The sequence below is a fragment of the Bidens hawaiensis genome, unplaced genomic scaffold (genome assembly GCF_021521415.1).
Source record: "Bidens hawaiensis isolate Kalapana, Puna unplaced genomic scaffold, B.hawaiensis_p1.1 tig00037409_1, whole genome shotgun sequence".
NCBI classification, from domain to species: domain Eukaryota; kingdom Viridiplantae; phylum Streptophyta; class Magnoliopsida; order Asterales; family Asteraceae; genus Bidens; species Bidens hawaiensis.
The window spans coordinates 89,657-112,217 of NW_027496538.1; the positions used below are offsets into that span (position 1 = coordinate 89,657).

Genomic DNA, 22,561 nt, shown 5'->3' on the forward strand with positions numbered 1-22,561 from the left:
ATGTCATGCCTCAAGTGTGGGATGTGTAACACGTGACCGACCTTAGGGCACATTGTATTTTGGGGCGGTACATTGATTGTTCATAGCTCGAAGACGCTATTGAAGTGACGATAATATTTAGTTTACTTCATCAAATTACAAGTACACAATTTGTCCAACCGAACATACCCCAAAATATTGTAAAAAGATAGAAAGGGGTCATGAAAGTTCACATGATAGGATTAAGCGAGTGAGAGACGAGTTAAGTATTTAAGCGAGTGAACTGAATGATTTTCGTTTGATACACGATCCTAGACAAATATGAATATTTGTAGGTTCAATAAAATGTAAAAGATAAATGAAAGGACACGTAAAGAATGAGGAGTTCAGTTCATGATTTGGAATTTTTAAGCCTTGAAAGAGAATATATATATTCTCACTATAATCAATTTTTACTCTTTGTTCCGCAAAGTTTTTTTTATGGTTAATCTTAGTTTATAATGAAAGATTAGGTTATATTATTGTTTAATAATGTTAATAGGTTTGACTCATTTCGAGAAAATCCGAAACGAACTTAAAAAGTAAGTGAATGAGTTTAAACGAATGGTTCGTGCTCGGTTGGAGACAAACTCGACTTATGTCAAACTTGGTTCTAACATGGCAAAAAGTTATTTTAGAATTTAGGAGATGAAAGAATCGATTTTAGAAGTTAAAAATATAAATATATCCAAAATTTAACCGAACGATCGACCAAGTGAGCCGAGTTCAATTTTGATGAATTAACACAGTTGTCAAATTATTTTCAACACGACACCATGTTCTAAATGATGAAAACATGCAAAAATAAAATAGCCAAACATACCCGCGGATTGAACACAAGAATAAAAGAAGAGAACTTGAAACTTGACGGTTTGACTTTGAAAGTCAAATGTAACATCCGGTCCACAAAGAGATCACCCATCCTGTTGCCCGCTTTACCCACAAAGAGATCATACATATGTTTTTGTTGCTCATGTTGAGACTTCCTAGGAGGTTACCCTTCCTGCTGCTGCTGCTCCTGCTCCTGCTCCTGTTTTTACTCCTACTGATGCTGATGCTACTACTGCTACTGCTACCACCGCCACCACCACCACCACTACTATTCTCACTTGAGCTCGATTAACTATGGAGCTCTTCTCTTATCCACATATATTAAGCCCATAACATGTTGGTGATTTAAAAGGAGGGGCATTTACATATGAGCTAAGAATCTCTCCTATCCACGACCTATGTGGGATTTGCCTAGGGTGTTACAATCACCCCCTTTGGACTTATCGTCCTCGATGAGGTTTACCCCACAATCTAATTCATGATGTGGGATTCGCCTAAGGTGAACCTCTCGACACCCCTGGGACACACCATCAATAATGAGGTTTACCCCACAATCCTGAACGACACATGAATGGCTCTGTTACCACTTGTAACACTCGGCCCCTCGGACCACCAATATTGTCCACTTTGCTCATGAAGAACTCACAGATTTGTTTTTGGTCGCCCAGGTGCAGACTTCCTAGGAGGTCACCCATCCTGTTCCTATTCCCACCTGAGTACGCATAACTGTGGATCTCTATCTCATCCACTAGCATTAAGCCCAAAACGTATTGGTGATTTATGAGGCAGAGCACTTACTTATGAACCAATAATCTCTCCTATGCACGAACGATATGATATTCACCTAGGATGTTACAAACAAACCCCTTTGGGCTCATCGTCCTCGATGAATTTTGCCCCACTATCCAATCCAGGATGTGGGATTCGCCTAAGGTGTACCTCTTGACACCCCCGGGGACTCACCATCCTTGTTTAGGTTTTCCTACCATCTCGAACTACACATGAGTGGCTCTGATACTATTTAGGACATCCGACCTCTCGCACCACCAATATTTTCCGCTTTGCCCACGAAGAGCTCACGAATTTCTTTTTGTTGCTCAGATGGAAACTTTCCAAGAGGTCACCCATCCTACTACTACTCCCACCTAAGCACGCGAACTGGGGAGCTATCCTCTCATCCATAAACATTAAGCCTAAAACACGTTGGTGATTTAAGAGGCGGAGCATTTACTTGTGAACAAAGAATCTCTCATGTCCATGACCGATGTGTTATTTTCCTAGGGTGTTACGTCAAACTTGGAAAAGAACACCAAATTGAGAGAATAACAAATAATTTTCGTAGATTGAGTTGTGGCAAAGTGAATGGAAGAAAATGAGCTCTAGTTATATAGGAATTGTAGTGAAGGTGTTTTAGTTGAACTAAATTGGTCAAAAATGTTAAATAAGATTAAATATCAATTAAAACAAGTGTTAATCATAAAAATTGAGTTATAACATAAAAATTATATTCAAACAAGTCTATTATCATCATAAAGAGTTCACACAAAATAAAAATCGTTCAAAATGGGTCGAAATCGGAGTAATGAGAGATTAAACAAGAAATTCTGTATTTACAAGCTACTCCGCGCGCCGAGGGGGAGCTAAAACTATCCCCGCGCGATGCGCGTGGATTTGATATTCGTCAATTTTTGAAACTCGAAACTTGACCCATTTTATTATTATTTATTTGTATAATTCAGATCTTCATTCATTATTTCCCCCGTGACGCGCGGGGATTGATATTTGTCCATTTTTGAAACTCGAAACTCAACCCATTTTATTATTATTTATTTGTATAATTCAGATCTTCATTCATTATTAATTTATATTTAAAATTTAAGATAATGTTATTTAATTTTACAATTTTAATTTCAAGTTTTATTTCATGTAGTTTGTACCCTTGTTGCATCTAAACCTAGTCCAAGGACTAATTGTGTCAAATCTTAAAATTCTGGGGTTCTGAGTGCGTTCCACAGTGTGATGGACACAAACTGTGCATGTCGCGTAGCGCGCCAATCTTAGTATTTCTCCATAAATAATTGGGTCGCGTTACGCGACACTCTCTATCTCTCAACCATCGCGATACGAGATGAAACCGAAATCTCATAGACGCAACAGATTGTTAGGGTACAAGGGGTGCAACCCGTAGAAAGAATCGGGAAGGGATGTGGCTAGTACTAAGCCCGCCAGGATCTTTTTGGTCGGTACTGCCAGGGACGGGCGGTGTTCCTGCAGGTCCTGCGCGGTACCGAAAGTCCCATTACCACAGACTATATACTTTCTTGAAAGAAGTAGCAACAATACTATAACTTGACATTAGTCACCATAATACACAGAGAGATTTTTGATAGAATTTGTGGGTTCTTTCATGTGTTTAACATAACATCATTTACATACTTCAGGACTAGGAAGCAACTGAAACGAGCACAAGCACCCTTATTTTAAATATCCAAGTCTTAAAAGTAAGCACGAGAACATAAACACAGATTAAGTGAATGATTTCACGATAGGGCTAAACCCATGTCGAATACTGGCATCCCAAACTTTTTCAATATTGAAAACTTCATTCCCACACTCGTTCACATTCCAGCCTTCTAACCCATGAAGTATCCCTGCAATTCTCCATGCACTCAATACCCTTCTTGGCAACCAATTCTGTTAAACACACCAAAGTGTTAAGCATTATCGTATCAAGTTAAATGTCTCAACCCTGAAGAACAAAGAAAAGCTAATTGAGTCCTAACCTTACAAGAATCAACATTCTCAAGATGTTTGGGAGTGAGCATTGATGGTGTAGTGTAGTAAAAGCAATCTTTGCGCACTTCCTTTGGAGGAAACTGGGAGTAAGGAATGATTAGGGTTCCTTTTGACGCCTTCTTTTGTTCTTTTTTGCTTAGTCCTTCTCCCACTAACCATGTCTTCACAAATCACCCAAAACAAACAGAAAAGACATATAAGCAATAAACAAACTTCTCTTTGATTGTTACAACATATACAAATGTAGAAATAGCTTGTGGATCGGAGCTTGCTTGAAGTAAGCTTGTATAATTTTTTAGCCGATCAGAGATGGCTAGTATAAATTTTAAGTTATGTGGTCGAGTTTGTATTTCAGTCACGCTTGAGGTCATTTAGCAGCTTCCTTAGGTAATTTCAAGCCGAGCCGAATTTACTGGCTTGGCTCGTGAATGGCATGCTCATTTGTTGTATCTTTTATATTTATTTATTTTTTAAAGATTTTAGCCCGTTTTTTAAGCACACGTTGATTGCTACCTTTTGAGAGTAAACACTTGCAAACACCAACTTGTCATGGTCATTAACGGATTTAAGTTTGGATTTCAACATTTCATAATCCTTCTCTTGAGTTACGGCAACCTATTTAACACAAGATAATGTATTTTACGGCAACCATTTTGTAACATGTTAAAATAGTCAATACTTTGATTACAACTTTTGTGATGCTGGTATGCGAAATTACCTGGATGCCCTTTTGACATAGAGCTAAAGCAAGGTAGAAGGCAATTTTATTGAATTTTCCCCTAAAAACAACTTGCGTGGTACCTCTTGGAATGTTATTTAAGACCAATGCAATTACTAGACTACTCCCATCCACCAACTTCACTTTTAGTTTTGGGTCTTTTCTTATGAATAACTCCCCATTGCTATTCAATCCCCCCCCCACCCCCCATAAAAGATTACAAAACTATATAATTAAGCATCAATAAACCAAAAAGAAAGAAAGAAATAAAGTAAATTAAATTAAATAATTACACAAGGCTTAAGAACGACTGAACAGGTGATATCAAACCAACCTGAGTACCTGATCAACTAGTTGGGAGCCATCTTATAAATTTACTAGTTCTAACTGTATGACTTATTTAACCACTTGCATTATATAATCTAATGAGTAGATAAATGATCAACGACGGCGATTTAATCCTTCAAGAACATAATTATCTAAGTCAGAAATGGCGTTGTATAACAAAAAAATATAAAATGTGGCAAGAAATGCTCAATTCACACACCAAGCAAGGCGATCGCACATTAGGTAGACGCAGTAACATACTCAAGATTTGTTTTTCATTGGTGACAATCGAGGGAGTTAACCAAAATTTTAGGGAGGCAATCAGGATTTTTGGGTATAATATACACTAAAACTTCTTATATAATTCTAAGGCGGGCAGCTGTCCCCTACCCCACCCCATGAGCACGTCTTGGGGAGTATGTCTGCCCTGGGTAGACGCAAGACAAGGACCTTCGGTTAGGTGTAAACATTTTTCTTTACGTCTTGTGCCTAGGCGACACACATTATCTCAGTAGGAAAAACTAGCAATTGATAGGAATTAATTCTTCAATAGAACCGTTATTTCATTTGAAAAAGTTGTATTATACAATTATTAATTGTATGTTGTATTCAAACGAAAACAAAATGGACACACTTAGTGATACTACTGCATATATATATATAGACGCAAGGCCAGGTACATTCTCTAGGTGAGGCGTACAAGCTACACTCTGTTTTCAACTTCTTATAAATCTAATTTTCTATGATTATTACTAACATTACATATTTTTTGGGTCTCAATCTTGCAATATTTAATGCCTTGGGCCTAGGCGAAACACGAACACTTGCGACTTCTGAGTAACATGAAATTGTTGTATTTGCTAATATAAATTGGGTATAACCTGATTAAGCAAACCAAGACTGAGAACCTTCACACCCTTTCCCTCAGCTTCTAGTATAGCTTCCTCAATTAAGCCATTGATGCTTTGTCTTTGCCTTTCCATTGTGTACTACAAACAAAAGCCCAATAAAAACTGTAGAAGTTAATGGAAAAAAATATTGATAACAAATTATTGACATGCATACCTGTGTCGTGTATTTTGGTATGGCCCAAGTTTGTATTTTGAGGATTTTGAAGACATTTCTTTCAACGACGAATGTTTTGCCATAAAATTGTGTGATCAACATGGATAAAATGGTGACCGGAGATAGAATCCACAAGTACAATTTGTAAGAAGTGTGTGGTTTAGAAGCTAAGGAGCCAAACCCGAGCCTCATGTGATAGATGGACTCGGGAGTTGTTAGATGTGTTATATACACAACATTGGGTGATTCTTCCTTTCGTTCGAGCGATTTCTCATACAATGTATCTGTAGATTTGTCCATCGTGCCATACAAGTAGTCGTAGAATGGCACCTAGGATGGAGAGAACATAAAACCATTTTTACATTCGGTAAATCTTGGTTTTACGAATGCATGTTCTATTTGCATGATGTGGTGGTGAGATTGCATCAACTGGCAATTTCATGATGTGGTCTATTGTGGCACAATATGCAGTTTACTAATATTTGAACAAGTTAGACCATTGATTGCAACGAATCTGAGTTTTTCAAATCTATTTAAAAAAATCGACCGATTGAGCAATATGGGTTAGATAATCGACCATCAATTGAACAAACATAACTAGAGACGATGAAAGTATCTTATATTTCAATGTTCAAAATGTAACAATTTAAAATACTATATATAAACAATTCTTTTAACATTGAAAGCTTTGAATACGTGATGTGCACGCATCACTCATAGCACATAAGTCATCGGCATTTGGGATATAAATGCATTGGTACACCACACACTTTTTAAAACAAATTAACACGCATCACTCATAGCACATAAGTCATCGGCATTTGGGATATAAATGCATTGGTACACCACACACTTTTTAAAACAAATTAAGGATACGATTAATGATTAACTTTCTAATGAATAACGTATGAGTCGTACGGAAATTAAAGATGTGACTTACGATGGGGTATACATGATGTACTTGAGAGGAGGGAACATGACAAAGAGTGATCTTGGAATGAACTCAAAGTTGCAATGGCCCATGTTGTTCATCAAATCAATAAATGTCAGGTATCCCATAACCGCAACAATTGATGCTGTACCGGTCACGATTGTTGTCATGAATGGGATCGCAAACAATGCAAAATATGCAATGTGTTCCGCAAATGGATGAATCACAGCTGCGATCAATGCGTAGCACGATAATATAGAATCATGGTAACTTGTGCTATAAACAATTGTACATTATGAAAATCTTTAATCAAGTTAAGTGTTGTGTTACACATACTATTGTACTCACTTTTGACTTATTATACCCCTCAGAAAAAAATAGATTTGTTTACAGTGAAATGATACGTTAACTGAGCCTATTTTGATATTACATAAGTATTTTACCCCATGGCCGGCCCATGGGTAAATGATGGCATCCTAAGCTAAATGGCTGTAAATAATAAGTATATCACTATTGATGCTATTGTATGTTTTAAATAAATAACTTCTTTTTTTCCTTTTTAGCCATATTATTTTTTTATTAATAATTAATCTTTATCTAATTTATTACTTTATTTTATTAAACACCGCCAATCGATCATCCTCTTTCCATGCTTCCAAAGAGCCCGAACTAGGTTCCAATTAAAGATTTCAAATAGTTAATTGTCCCACACTTAGCAACCCGACCCAAGTACGGGTACTCGGTGTCACACCCGACTAGGCCTTATCGAAAGCCTCACATGCTTCCTGGACTTGCTTCACATCGTTTGGATGTTTCTATGGTATGATATGTGGTGATTACTTTTTTGGGTTAAAAGAAAGGTATTCGTAGTCCTTTAACTCTATTTCCTCAAAATACTGATCTTACCCAGCTAATAACCCGTTATCATACATTAATGTTGATTGTAGTCTCCCCAAGGGCGCAAGAAACTCGACACACTCCAGTAGTTTTGTAATAACAAAACAAAAACCTTCCTTAATCAACCATTGCCTTTCTCTGGACACCACCTCAAGCCGATCAGTGATTCTCTTCTATAATTGGTTAAGCCTCTCAGCGGATTTAGAGGATTTCTTCAATCTTCTTCTTCTTCTTCTCTATATATATTGACTCCAAATCTAAAGAAATTTTCTTTTGAGCTTCAGCCTCAGCCTCAAAGCCTTAAACAAGAGCAGCTGACGTACAGTTCCACTCGGATTGGTCCATTTCCTTATATTTAAAATGTCGTCATTATCATCAATGGGAGTCCGGAGTCGGTTGACTTCGCAAGAGACCTTTTTTGTCATGGCTTGACTCAACAACCGTGCCATTGACTTAAGTAGCCTTCTTTATGTTATCAAACAGATTACTCATTGTTGGAGTCTTCTCTGTGTGAGACGAAGATTTCGATTTGGATTTCTACTTTGACTTGGATTCAGATTTGGACTTTGATTTTTTTCTTCCCATTCACAAACTTAAATCATCCTAACTAACACCCCCCTCGAAACCTCTATACACTTTAGCCTTTGAGGACTCGATACCTAAACAATCTCAACAGAACCTTCATTCTCAGCACCCTTCTCCTCACCTTCAACCTCAGGCTATTCAGACTCTCTCTCAGCCTCATCTTCGTCTTTCGGCTCTTTCAGATTTTCATTTTCTTCCACGTCTTCATCACCTTCAACGTCCTCATCAATCAAATGCTTACCAAGACCAGCCTTCAATTTCTTTGCCTACTTCGACCTCATTTCTCTTTTGGTTTTACCAGAGGATGAGATCCCCACACCTTCCCCTTCTTTTTCTTCAGAAGCCGGGGAGTTGACTCTTTTTCTGTTACGGTACCCATCAAAGAGTCATCTGGATTTAAATAATTTTCCATCCTGGAAATACAAGTCCACTTCACAATGTTGTTTACTCCTGCTGTCATCTCACGACCACTGCTTTAATCGAACGTCTACGACAGAAGTCCAACACATGCACCTTTGCAAAAATAAAAGAAAATTCACATTACAAAAAGAAAGCCTGAATATGAAAAGCAAGTCCGCCTAGTTGCGTCTTACTCCGGTCACAATCTATGCATATTTGAGTAAATCCCGGATATCCATCTTGTTCGTAAATAACTTCTTCCCAAGCTAAATGTTATAAATCTCTTTGCCTGGATACAGAATATCAAACCTTTCTTCCAGCTTCCTCCAAGGCAACCCAACAACCTTATTAGATATCCACTATTTATTTGTAATGCCTCAGCCAACAAGCAAATAATCCAAATCCTTTCCCTCCCCCTCTCTACGGTTGATATAATATAATACCAATCCCATTTTTCGTCACAGTAAAAAAACTGGGGAAAGAGTGAAACGGTTGGCTCCCCACTATGCGCCCGATATATCACTTCAAGGTGACCTATCTTTTTAAGCTATAAGGGGAGACAACTAAGCTATGTTCATCCCAAGCGATAAAAGAACAATAAAAAAATGAGAAAATGCACACGAATGTTCGCAAATTCAAATAACTTCATACACACATATCATGCAGTCAGGACAGTCCTTTATTTAATCCTTCTTCTTCGGAAGGGTAGGGTTAAGGCAACTAGGAATTTCATATAGCCTACAATTAACCTTTAGGCTCTTATTGTCTAGCTTCGTGACATGATCTTGCATATCATGTTTCGACATGGCTAATAGATATGAAAGAAGAAGAAGGAATAGGAATACGCACCTAACAGTTCTTGATCGCTCAAACATTTGTGAAGAAATGACATACTGTAAAAATTGAAGAGGAAATGCTAAAAGTAAAGAACGATATGGCATATATATATAGTGGTAAAAGACGGTAACCTAGATATCAGGACCGTCAGATAAGAAACATATGTAGGGACTAGGGACATTAAGGGTCACATCGATCCACTTCCCCTCGCCCAAAAGCAGGCATTTGTTCAAATTCAAAATTGAGTCTGGCATATGAAGCAAATAAACTTTCCATGCCGAACTGGGGGATGACGCCGGGTGTTGTGCCTGATCGAATCCGAACACCCTAGTACTCAACCGAAGCCAACTAAGGTCCGAACATCTGAACACAACGAGTAAGATGGGTACACCATGCGTCCAGACAATAACGTAAGCTGTATAGAGTTCCATGCATGACCAGAAATGGTAAATAGAGAAAGGACATAATACTTTATGCCAAGAATGTCTATAAACTATATATACTAACCCCCACAAGCAGGTATTATAACTAGTTCCAACTCTCTCTGTATCTCTAGACTTGTATTCATGCACAAATACTTACCTTCATGTCAAGGGTGGTTACAGGTTACACCTATCCTGTAACGAGCCTAACGACATTCTTTCAGTCTTACCAGCTATAAGTTCGAAGATCTTCCATCTTGACGTCTTCCTACGCTGATCCGGACCCAGGTACATCCATTTAACAGTTAATGTAGTGTGTGTATGTAAGTAATGTCATTATGTATATTTATGGGTTATTATATATAAAAAGATGTGTAACGATATGTATAGTTGTGATATATTATATATGTGTTACACATGCTAAAAACCTTGTTAGAGCATTCATGTTCTAGTTTTTTTAAACGACGACTTTCTTGTATCTAGGTTACCGCACCCTCTAAATTTGTAGAGCCCCGATGCTCCACTATGATCAAACTATGTTGTTTTAAACGGGCACACGCTGAATATTAACATTTAAATATAAAGGTGTACTTTAAGTTTTTTTTTAAATGTCTATATTATAGAGAATCCAATGTCATAGCATCCTATTTGTTTCCTCTATTTTTTTTCGATACTATATAGAAAATATGGATATAAAGACTTTAACGATGCCTTTGTCTGTATATGTATATATTTTTATGAGATTACTCTATAGAATAGTAACCAAGTTTTAAAATTGTTTTAATTAGGCGACTCATAAAATATTTTATTCCAATCAAGTCACTAAAGTTTCCTTTTTATTCCAATCATATATATATATTACCACATGTTATCTAGTTTTTTTAAATAGTTTTACATTGTATAAAATTTTTTAAAAAACTGAAAAAATTAATAAAAATTAAGAAAATAATTTTTATATTGCAAATAAAAAAGCCTGAAAAATTGCAAAAAGAAAAAAAAGTTCATAAAAATTGCGAAAAATTACAATATAATTAATATGTTCATATATATATATATATATATAAAATATTGTAGCAGTTCGTACATTTTTTTATATATAAATGCATTATTTAGTTTATATTCAAATAGTTTACTTGAACGTTTAACAGATGACGTAATCAGTTGAGTTATACGATGTCTATACAAATAGTTAATATGACGTAATCCTACAACCGCGTATAACAACCCCACCCACACACTCACATGTGTGTATATATTACTATAAATTAATATATGACTTTAAGTAATTATAATACATGCATAATCAATATATATACATGTTTTAATGGTTAGTCGATATGTATACATATTAATATTAATACATGAGCGCATCTATAGTTACATACACACAAACTGCGTATTTCTTATGGTTACTTCCGGTGAATATATTATAAGATATGTAATAAAAGAAAAGGTGATAACACTAAAGAATTTGGTAGCCGACTTGCCACGTTGAAGGCATCCAAATAAATAATTCATATATTCTTTGTGAGGTTCAGTAAGAAAGTACGAAACCTTAAGGATAAAGAAATCATCTATATTATTATTTTAAGCTTAACAACTTCCCTTAGAAGCAAAATCTGGGAGCCTGCCACGGTTTCTTTTGGCTAATAATTCACCACACAACATCTATTAATATATATACATGAAAAGAGTTCAGATTTGATTGGAAGGGAAAAATTGCGTGAAACAGAGAATATAGTTACGGGGAAGTAAAGATCTAAGGGGTGAGCCGGGAAAAATATAATATGAAATAAATGGGTAGTGGGCACGAAGATTAGTCGAGTCGAGTTACCGGAGGTAAGAGGTTAAACAAATATATTCAGTAAAGAGGCGCAGAATAACAAGAGATTTTGTACCAGGTGAGCACATTGACTCTAAAACTAGCGCGATGGCTTTAAGCATTTTACACATGATTTAAAAATCAAACACATGGCTTGAATGGTTTTCAAAATGTTTGATGCGTAAAGGTAATCTACTAAAAAGCATTCAGGCCATAAGTGCACGTATAGTTAGATCCAAGTTTATACACGTGTTACGGATGAAAGTCCGTAACATGGCTAGTAAAGAGACTCAGTTGTAGGCAAACGTAAAACTACGGTCAATCTGAGTAAAAAGACTAGGGTGCTCCATGGTTGTGCACTCGGGTGAAATAGTACCGCTGAGTCTGTAGATATACTAATACAAATTATGATCGAACGAGTTTTAAATTCTTGTCAATGATAATGTATTTTGTGTCTGTTAATGATATTCACCAGCTTTTCGCTGACGTATTATTTAAAAATGTTTTCAAGTAATCAGTGATAAGTGATGGTAATGATGATAGATTAACAAGGAGATAGCTCATGGAAGAATAGAAGAATCTGTGGGCTCATTTTGTTAAAACCCTTGTCATATGAAAACAACGTTTTGTAACAATACGGGCATTTAAGTCCTCGAATTATATATATATATATATATATATATATATATATATATATATATATATATATATATATATATATATATATATATGTATGTATAAAATAATATTTGATTTAATCAAATTTCCAATGCAATAAAATGAACTCTAATATATATATTTCAAATCATGATACCAACTGTTGGTCATACGTCTAGGACGATATGGCTGGGTGTGACATGTTGGTATCAGAGCCACAGATTTTAGCGAATTAGAAATTAGAACGATTTCTAAGCTTTAACTAGAAAATATTATGGATAATAGTTTATTAGAATAAATACTTGAACACTAAAGTTAATACTTACCTCGTTTCTCGTCTATAGAATGTCAAAGAAGGGAATCTAGAATATCGAAGTCAATAGCGGACCCTCCACGAACACGAGAGGGAGATCAAAGAAAGCAGTTGTTAACCAAGAAACCCACACTACACCTCCAATCGAGGATCACTTTGTTCGCAAGGAGGAGATGAAACATCTTATTGCTAAGGAAATTGCTGAGGCCCTCCAGCCATGCTTAAGGCTATAAGAGAACAAGAGTCTTCGAACAAAGAAAGGGTCAGCAAGTCAGAAAAGGAAAAAGAAGAAGAGGAGGTCAACTCCAATACTAACAGCGAATCTGAAGAAGAAAAACCAAAGAAGAAAAAGACTAAAGAACAAGGATGTACATATCGTGCATTTCAAGGATGTAAACCAAATGAATTTGGAGGAAACGAAGGTGCAGTAGCAACATTGCGCTGGATAGAAAAAACTGAGAAGGTGTTAGCTATTAGCAAATGTGCTAACAAAGACAAGGTGTTGTATGCTTCAAACATGTTTAAAGATGAAGCATTAGAATGGTGGGACTCTATCATTCAAGCTAAGGGAAGTACCGATGCTTACGCCATGGAATGGAAAGAATTTAGCGGCATGATTACACGAAAATTTTGCCCTAAATATGAACAAGAGCAGATGAAAGAAAAGTTTATGAATCTTAAAATAGAAGGATCAGATTTGAAAGAATATAACTCCAAATTCTTTGCATACTCAAGGCTAGTACCTCAGTTGATAACCCCCGAGTCAGAGAAAATCAGTTAGTATATTTGGGGTTTAAACTGCAAGATTAGAGATGTGGTGAAAGAAGCAATGCCAAGCACAATGGATACAACTACCGAGTTAGATGGAGTCCTAACTGAAGGGATGATGAGAACAAAGAAGGAAAAAGAGAAAAAGAAGGTAACTAAAAAGATGGAAGAAAGCTTAAAAGTAAAAAAGCGAATCGAAGAAGATTGACAAGAGAACAGGGAAGAATGTGTTCCAACCTTCAATTCCTGAATGCAAAACTTGCAAACGAAGGCATTTGGGGAAATGCCGATTTGAAAATTTTTGCAAATATTGCAATATTTCTGGTCATACCACCGAGGATTGCTAATATCACATGTTTTGGTTGTGGAGAGAAAGGACATGTCAAAACAGCATGCTCAAAGTTGAATCAAGTCGGTGGAAGTGGCACTGAGACTGATGGTGGTGCGTAGAAAGGAAATGCACGAGCTTTTGTTCTCAACACTCGTGAAGCAGCAGATATACCGGACGTCATTACCAGTACGTTTCCTGTAAACAATACGTATGCTAGGGTTTTATTTGATTCTGGCGCAAATCAGAGTTTTATAGATTATAAATTTAGTAGTCTATTAAATAAACCCTTAGTAAATTTGGACCAATCCTACGAAGTCGAAACGGAAAATGGGGAGTTGGTCAAGATATCAGAAGCATTGGAAGATGGTGAAATTACTTTGGCGGGGCATATAATTCTTGTGCGTTTATTGCCTATGACACTAGCAGGTTTTGATATAGTATTAGGTATGGATTGGTTAATTAATAATCAGGCTCGGATCCTCTGTCATAAGAAGATTATAGAAATTCACACTTCGAAAGGGGAAATAATTCAAATCGAATGAGACAAGAGTGCTAGTCATGTTAGTATAATCTCAGTGATTAAAGCTAATAAATGTTTGCGTAAAGGTTGCTTAGCATTCATGGCATGTGTGACCAAAGAGTCAAAGCAAAAGAAGATCGAAGACGTGCCAGTAGTTGCTGAGTACACGGATGTATTCCTGGAGGAACTACCAGGAATTCCACCAGATAGAGAAGTGGAGTTCAGAACTGATCTATTACCTGGTACATCTCCGATTGCTAAATATCCGTACAGGTTAGCTCCAACTAAGATGTAAGAACTAAAGAAACAGTTAGATGAACTGTTGGATAAAGGATTCATAAGGCCGAGTTCCTCACCTTGAGGAGCTCCGATCTTATTTGTTAAAAAAAGGACGGATCCATGAGGATGTGCATTGATTATAGAGAACTGAACAAAGCAACCATCAAGAATAGATATCCGCTTCTGTGGATTGATAATTTATTTGATCAACTACAGGGAGCGTGTCATTTCTAAAAAATTGACCTTCGTTCAGGTTATCATCAGCTGAAGGTTCAGGAAGAAGATATTCTTAAAACAACATTCAGAACAAGATATGGACAATATGAATTTACGGTTATGCCTTTTGGATTGACAAATGCACCAGCAGCGTTGATGGACATGCTGAACCGTATTTGTAAACCATATCTGGATAAATTTTTTTTATCGTTTTCATAGATGATATACTTATTTATTCCAAATCTGGGAAAGAGCACCAAGAACATCTTAGAATACTACTTGAACTTATGAGAAATGAGAAACTATATGCTAAATTTTCAAAGTGTGATTTTTGGCTTTCAGAAGTACAATTTCTTGGCCATGTCATAAACGCAAGTGGTATTCAAGTAGATCCAGCTAAGATAGAAGCTATAGAAAAATGGGAAATCCCGAAATCGCCAACTGAAGTAAGAAGTTTCTTAGGTTTGGCTGGATACTATAGAAGATTTATTAAATATTTTTCCAATATAGCGGTTCCTCTAACATCATTAACTCGCGAGTTAGTCAAGTTTGAGTGGGGACCTAAACAAGATGAGGCATTTAAAACTCTGAAAGAAAAATTAACAAATGCACCTATTCTGGCCTTACCAGAAGGTATTGAAGACTTCATTGTCTTCTATGATGCATCGCATACTGGAATGGGTAGTGTATTAATGCAAAGAATAAAAGTTATTGCATACGCGCCACGCAATTAAAGACTCATGAAAAGAACTATACGACTCACGATTTGGAGTTAGGAGCCATAATCTTTGCACTAAAGTTATGGAGGCACTATCTCTATGGAATCAGATTTATTGTTTACACTGATCATAAAAGCTTAAAGCATATTTTCGATCAGAAAGAATTTAACATGAGACAAAGACGTTGGATGGAAGTCCTAAGTGATTACAATTGTGAAATTATTTATCACGAAGGTAAAGCAAATGTTGTGGCCGATGCTTTAAGCCGAAAAGAGCACGATAAACCTATAAGAGTACGAGCTCTAAGTTTAGAACTTCAAGTTGATTTGTTAAATCAACTAAGGAAAGCTCAAAAGCAAGCGTTCGACGAAAACAATATTCAAGCTGAGAAAAGAAATGGTACCATTGATCTACTAGTCAAGGGTGATGATGATATTTTCAGAATGGGTAATAGAATTTGGGTGCCAATTATAGGAAACTTTCGAGAAAGAATTCTCGAAGAAGCTCATAAATCTAAATATATGATGCACCCAGGTAGTGACAAGATGTGCCAGAATCTAAAGAATAATTACTGGTGGATTGGCATGAAGAAAGATATTGCCATTTATGTTGCAAAGTGTTTAACTTGCTCTAAGGTCAAGGCTGAACATCAGAAACCATCAGGCTTATTGCAACAATTAGAGCAGCCAATATGGAAGTGGGAAATGATAGCCATGGATTTTATTACAAGCTTCCACGAACCTCTCATGGGAATGATACAATTGGGGTTATCATTGACAGACTGACAAAATCTGCCCATTTTCTACCCATGAAAGAAACTTTCAGTATGGATAGTTTAGCACGCCTATATGTTGATAACATAGTATCCTTGCACTGTGTGCCATTATCCATTGTATCAGACAGAGATAGTCGTTTCACGTCTCATTTTTTTGAAGAGTTTTCAAAATGCACTGGGTACACGCTTATATCTAAGCACAACCTATCATCCCCAGACAGATGGGCAAAGTGAAAGGACAATCCAAACTTTGGAAGATCTGCTCCGAGCTTGTGTAATTGATTTGGGAGGTTGTTAGGATGATCACTTACCTCTAATAGAATTTTCATACAACAATAGTTATCACACAAGTATTCAGGCAACACCGTTTGAAGCGTTATATGGTCGTAAATGTAGAACGCCAGTATGTTGGTCTGAAGTCGGAGAGAATCAGTTATCAGCCCGAGATTGTTCAGGAGACGACTGATAAAGTACAACAAATTAGAGAACGACTGAAAACAACAAGAGATAGACAAAAGAGTTATGCTGGTATTCGGAGAAAGCCGTTAAGAGTCTCAAGTTGGTGATAAAGTATTACTTAAAGTTTCGCCTTGGAAAGGTGTGGTTCGATTTGGCAAGAAAGGCAAACTAAGTCCACGTTTTGTGGGACCATTTGAAGTTAAGGAAAGAATTGGACCATTAGCTTATCGTATACAGTTGCCAGAAGAGATGAGTGGAGTACATGACGTATTCCACGTCTCGAATCTACGTAAATGTTTAACAGATGAATCTCTTGCTATGCCATTAAAGGATGTAGAGGTTAACGAAAATCTCAAATTTGTAGAACAACCTTTACAAGTAGAAGATTATAAGGTCAAGTTCCTAAAAAGAAGAAGATTGAGACTTGTAAAAGTAAGGTGGAATTCCAGACGAGGTCCAGAGTATACATGGGAACTAGATTCAGAAATGAAAAAGAAATACCCGCATTTATTTACCGAATCTCGAGGACAGGATTGAAATAAAGGTGGGGAGGATGTAACATTTCGTACATTTTTTTATATATAAATGCATTATTTTGTTTATATTTAAATAGTTTACTTGAACGTTTAACAGATGACGTAATCAGTTGAGTTATACGATGTCTATACAAATAGTTAATACGACGTAATCCTACAACCGCATATAATAACCCCACCCTATATTACTATAAATTAATATATGACTTTAAGTAATTATAATACATGCATAATCAATAAATATATATATATACATGTTTTAATGGTTAGTCGATATGTATACATATTAATATTAATACATGAGCGCATATATAGTTACATACACACAAACTGCGTATGTCTTATGGTTACTTCCGGTGAATATATTATATGATATGTAATAAAAGAAAAGGTGATAACACTAAAGAATTTGATTGCCAACTTTCCACGTTGAAGGCATCCAAATAAATAATTCATATATTCTTTGTGAGGTTCAGTAAGAATGTACGAAACCTTAGGATAAAGAAATCATATATATTATTATTTTAAGCTTAACAACTTCCCTTACAAGCAAAATGTTGGAACCTGCCACGTTTTTCTTTTGGCAAATAACTCACCACACAACATCTACTAATATATATACATGAAAAGAGTTTAGATTTGATTGGAAGAGACAAATAACGTGAACCAGAGAATATAGTTACAGGGAAGTAAAAGATCTAAGGGGTGAGCCGGGAAAAGTATAATCTGAAATAAATGGGTAGTGGGCACGAAGATTAATCGAGTCGAGTTACCGGAGGTAAGAGGTTAAAGAAATATATTCAGTAAAGAGGAGCATAATAACAAGAGATTTTGTACCAGGTGAGTACATTGACTCTAAAACTAGCGCGAATGCGTTAAGCATTTTATACATAATTTAAAAATCAAACACATGGCTTGAATGGTTTTCAAAATGTTTGATGCGTAAAGGTAATCTACTAAAAAGCATTCAGGCCATAAGTGCACGTATAGTTGGATCCTAGTTTATACACGTGTTACGGATAAAAGTCCGTAACATGGCTAGTAAAGAGACTCAGTTGTAGGCATACGCAAAACTACGGTCAATCTGAGTAAAAAGACTAGTGTGCTTCGTGGCTGTACACTCGGGTGAAATAGTCCCGCTGAGAATGTAGATATACTAATACAAATTATGATTGAACGTGTTTTAAATTCTTGCTAATGATAATGTATTTTGTGTTTGTTAATGATATTCATCAGCTTTTCGCTGACGTATTGTTTAAAAATATTTTCAGGTAATCAGTGATAAGTGATGGTAAAGATGATAGATTAACAAGGAGATAGCTCATGAAAAAATAGAAGAATCTGTGGGCTTGTTTTGTTAAAACCCTTGTAATATGAAAACAACGTTTTGTAACAATACGGGTATTTAAGTCCCGGAATTATATATATATATATATATATATATGTATGTATAAAATAATATTTTATTAAATCAAATTTTCGCTGCAATAAAATGAACTCTGATATATATATATATATATATATATATATATATATATATATATATATATATATATATATATATATATATATATATATATATATATATATATTTTCAAATCACGATACCAACTGTTGGTCATACGTCTAGGCTCCTGTGGCTTGGTGTGACAAATATATATAAACGAAACCTTTAAAACTCTCTGGTTGCTCCCTACTTTTTCTCAAGTCACCAGATTGATTTATTTGTAAATGAGGGTTTCTCATGCATTTGACCCGAATTCACGGGTATGGGTATAACCAAACCCAGATAGCCCTTAAACGGGTTATAATATCTCATTAAATTAAAAATTAATCTAACCAAATATTTGATATGAAAATCCGATAGAATAGGGATATACTAAAAATTAGTATCTGATTTTTACAAAGATATTATTTATAATCAAGAAAATAATTTTATAATAAAAAAAATATAAGCGTGTCATGGGCCTCAACAAACCAGATAGCTTATAAACGGGTTACAACATCACATTTTTTCGTGAAACTCTTTCATCATCAAACCCTAAATATATTATTAACTTTTTACGATAAATAAAATCAAAATCCAAAATATATATGTAAATATTAAAAACAAATAACGTAAAACAACCCCGTAATACAAGGATAAAAACTAATATATATATATATATATATATATATATATATAGTGGGGTTATAATAAGAAGTTGAGTGTGTCTAAAAAAAGTAAGAAATAATCTGGTGTGTTAGATATGTTGATTTGATGACGGATATGGAAAGTGTGTTTATTATGCGGTGAATTTTATTTTAGTTGCGGTGTGTATAAGATCTAATTGTGAAAACACACTTCTTACACTTTTTAGGAAAACTCTACCTCTTATCATAACATTGCTATATATATATATTTGTATCGAAGCAATTAATAATTCTACTATTAAATATTTTAATATCACCTAACTATCTTTTTGAAATTCTTCGTGAAAAATGGTGCTTTCTTATGAAAAACCGTAACTTCAATTTTTCTACAATATTTTTCGGAATTTAAAAATTCTTTTTCTCATTTTTTTACTATTTTTTTTAACTTTTCGAAAAATATTTTGCAATGAAACTATTTAAAAAATGAAAATAAATTAGATAATCTGCCATCCAGTTAAAATATCTAGTATTTGAATAAAATGAAAACTTTAATTACCTGATTGGAAAAAATATTTTATCAGTGATTCAATTGAAACAATTTCAAAACTTGATTACTATTTCATATATGGAGTAATATCTACTTTTGTTTAGAGAGAAGAGTTTACAAGTGATTGGCTTGGTGACTATCGAGGAATGATGGTGGGAACAGGGATTGAACTACAGGAGGGTCAAGGGGGTCCATTGACTCTCCGGTCATGCTCCAGCCATGTATAATTTGTTCCTTTGCCCAGTAGGTTTTTTTTTTATCTTGACCACTTAAATCGTTAGTTAAAGAATAGTAGCAGCAAATAGAAGTGAAGTTAAAGACTCAAATGTAGAAAAGTTTAAGCAAAATTTCTTTCTGTAACATATATAGATGTTGAAGATGACGGGTGAAGAAGAAGATGTGCACGAGAAACGAGGGGTTATTTTATAATTAAACCAAAAATAATGAAAAGGCTATGGTCTAATAATTAAAAGTCTAGGATCTCCACTCCTGCCACATATTTCTTAAATGCATTAAACAGTTTATTTTTAAATCGTGTAATAATAATTAAAATACTAATAACACCATGAATCAACATAAAGTCTTTTATTTAGCCACAATTATACTTTATATTTATTTCTACTTTGTTCGTTTATTTGATTATTAAAAATTTGTTGACTTTAGTTTATCACTAACTTAAATTTTTTTATCGGTAAAAAGGTATTATTATTAAACTAAAAAGTTTCTGGTTTTGTCGCCGCAACGCTTAAGGTTTAAAAAAAAATCTAAATTAAACATACATTGACCCTCCATATAAAAGTTTCTGGTTCCTTCACTGGGTGGAAATGGTAGCGATTGTAGAGGAAATGGTGGTGAAGAGCTCTATGAAGCCAATAGTAGATAAATTCCATCGGACCAACATGTAACACAATGATAACAATGATCCCATCTAACCTCCACACGGGTAAGCGTTTCCCCTCTTCCATGTAGTAATTTACCAAATAGTACAGTAACCCAGCGAATATTATTTGGTCGTCCCTGAAAAAAGAGTTATGAATTTTCATTTAATTAATTTTAATTCTAACTTCTAGTCTCACACAAAAATAAATAAGTTATTATATTAATGAAAGTTTTATATAGTGATAAACTGATATAAACATTAAAGGTGTTCAATATTCGGTTGTAAATTAACTAGTTAAACTGAAATTATCTAATACTGAATACGATTACATATTCAACTTTTATATTTTAAATTGAAACCGAAATTTTGGTTTTCAGTTCTAAAAGTCGGAATTCATTTCAAGCCGAAGAAATTGAAAAACAAGTAATGGCTATCTAAGTTTTGTCATTTAACCCAATCTGATTAAAATTAAACTCAAATAAATTAAGCAACCTAACCCAATAACAAATTATCGTTATTTGTTATTTCCGATCAAAACTAAAAACCGAACCGAATTAGAATGTACTTTCTACATTAAAGAAAAAACAACTTTGAATCAAATAAATCGAAAATTAAACTGATGAAAACCCTTAATATAAAGAGGCAAGGATTTTCATTTACATGGTGTATAGATATATAAGTTACAGATAATACCCTCAATAATGCTTATTCTTGTGTATACATGAATATTTATAACTATAAATGGTTCATCTTGATCTGGTTAGGAAAATTCTAATTATAAAACTATGCATTAATTAAATGATGTTTAATATGATAAGACTCTTTGATTATTTTTAAAGTTAGACTAGACCCATCAATGTATTCCAAAAACTCGACTTCTAGCATTATAACATATAAGAAAGGGAGGAGAGATGAACCAATCTCTTTCACGATCAACTTGTTCTAACTCAATAGTCTTGTCAACGATCCGGTTTTGGCCTTTCGCGGTCTTGTATCGAGAAATGGAAATCCAAATTTGATTATGAAGCATTCTCGTCATGAGTAAGGGAAGAATGAGAATAGCCATTGTATCTCTCATGTTTACATCAGAAGTCACAAAGTCGTAGATGCTCTTCACCACCCATGGAGCCAATACTACATACTTCAATCATGCCATACAATGCAATAAAATTGTTAAGAGAGTACTACATCAAAGTAGTTGAAGCATTTAAAGAATTTATTTGAAAGTGATTACTTTATCAACCAACACTACATGATAAATTATAACTAATAAACCAAATTTAGAAATTAAGTGTGAAGTAGCTTTTGGATTTACAAGTCACAAAGCATGCATGAAGTGAAGGGGGTGATGTCTAATAGATGGCTGTACCTTGAAGCTTCCAAGTGGCTTCCATGGCCAATCTGTTAGAAAACCAGGACTGGAAGCCATAGATGAAACCCAATTCAAACTTGTGTTGCTTTGTTTATCTTGGCACAGTCATATATAAAGTTATACACAGCTATATATAGTCGACCTTTTGGTGACATAAATGGAAAAATCTTTTAAAATTAATATGTTACAGTGCACTTATATCTCTACCTTCTAGGGATATTAATGCATTTGACGAAAAGGATATTCGTATATATAATAAAACTTTAAATAAATATATATTAACTTCAAAATAATTTATAAAGATACTTAAAAATGAAAATTAATTAGAAAAAATATGGGAAATACCATAAAAGAACAACATACGTTTTATTTTTGCACATTTAAGTCCTTTAACAATTTTTTCTACAT

The 22,561-nt window shown here is 34.8% G+C and overlaps 1 pseudogene across 1 annotated transcript; it reads right to left on the bottom strand.

Annotated features, from left to right (window-relative positions):
• Positions 1-3,375: 3,375 nt before the first annotated feature.
• Positions 3,376-22,230, bottom strand: LOC143589372 (very-long-chain aldehyde decarbonylase CER1-like; annotated as a pseudogene). The gene is made up of 11 exons (XR_013145275.1): positions 22,151-22,230; positions 21,699-21,922; positions 20,717-20,918; positions 20,020-20,071; positions 6,653-6,915; positions 5,756-6,084; positions 5,572-5,679; positions 4,364-4,588; positions 4,159-4,260; positions 3,633-3,806; positions 3,376-3,543 (listed from the first exon to the last, which is right to left on the bottom strand). The product of XR_013145275.1 is annotated as a very-long-chain aldehyde decarbonylase CER1-like (transcript).
• Between the last annotated feature and the right edge of the window lie 331 nt (positions 22,231-22,561).